Source organism: Salvelinus alpinus, chromosome 20, assembly GCF_045679555.1.
Source record: "Salvelinus alpinus chromosome 20, SLU_Salpinus.1, whole genome shotgun sequence".
Classification (NCBI taxonomy): domain Eukaryota; kingdom Metazoa; phylum Chordata; class Actinopteri; order Salmoniformes; family Salmonidae; genus Salvelinus; species Salvelinus alpinus.
In genome coordinates, this window is record NC_092105.1 from 17,696,207 (window position 1) to 17,696,967 (window position 761).

General features: G+C 45.7%; 1 protein-coding gene across 1 annotated transcript in view; it reads right to left on the reverse strand.

Annotated features, from left to right (window-relative positions):
• Nucleotides 1-275: 275 nt before the first annotated feature.
• The window catches only part of LOC139547080 (interphotoreceptor matrix proteoglycan 2-like), a 16,338-nt gene continuing 15,852 nt past the window's right edge, over nt 276-761 (reverse strand). The window contains exon 10 of the mRNA XM_071356137.1: nt 276-761. This exon is cut by the window's right edge and continues 931 nt beyond it. The gene's annotated coding sequence lies outside the window, so the exon portion shown is untranslated.

Below are 761 nucleotides of genomic sequence, written 5' to 3' on the forward strand. Positions count from 1 at the left end.
CAACATGGAAACCACTCCTCTCAATGTGAAATGCTTACAGGTTGAAAATCATGGATAATGGCCAAACTAGTGGTTACAGAATGGACCTTTTTCACATTGCTGGTGAATTCAATTGAAGTAAAAGCTGCCGCTAAGAGTTTGCTTATCCACAGAGCACATGTGTACCCATTCACATTTAATGCTCTTTTTTGAATCTTTTCTATCGCATTATATCTGAAAACAGACGGCCTGATAAAATCTTTGGTTTGCTTTCTTTTCCCTTGAAGATTGTTTCCATTCTAAATGTGTTTTCTTTTATATTTTGATCCTCGGTGCAAAATATTTCTCTCTCCATGCTCTCTCTCCTTTCCCCTCTCTCCTTTCCCCTCTCTCTCTCAATCTCTCTCTCTCTCCCCTCTCCCTGTCTCTCTCTCCCTGTCTCTCTCTCCTCTCTCTCCCCTCTCTCCTCTCTCTCTCAATCTCTCTCCCCTCTCCCTGTCTCTCTCTCCTCTCTCTCCCCTCTCTCCTTTCCCCTCTCTCTCTCAATCTCTCTCTCTCTCAATCTCTCTCTCTCCCCTCTCCCTGTCTCTCTCTCCCTGTCTCTCTCTCTCCCTGTCTCTCTCTCCCTGTCTCTCTCTCCCTGTCTCTCTCTCCCTGTCTCTCTCTCCCTGTCTCTCTCTCCCTGTCTCTCTCTCTCTCTCTCGCGCTCGCTCTCTCGTAACACTTTTTTTTGACAGAAAACAAACTGATTCCTGATGTAAAGGGAGAGAGAGAAGGGAATT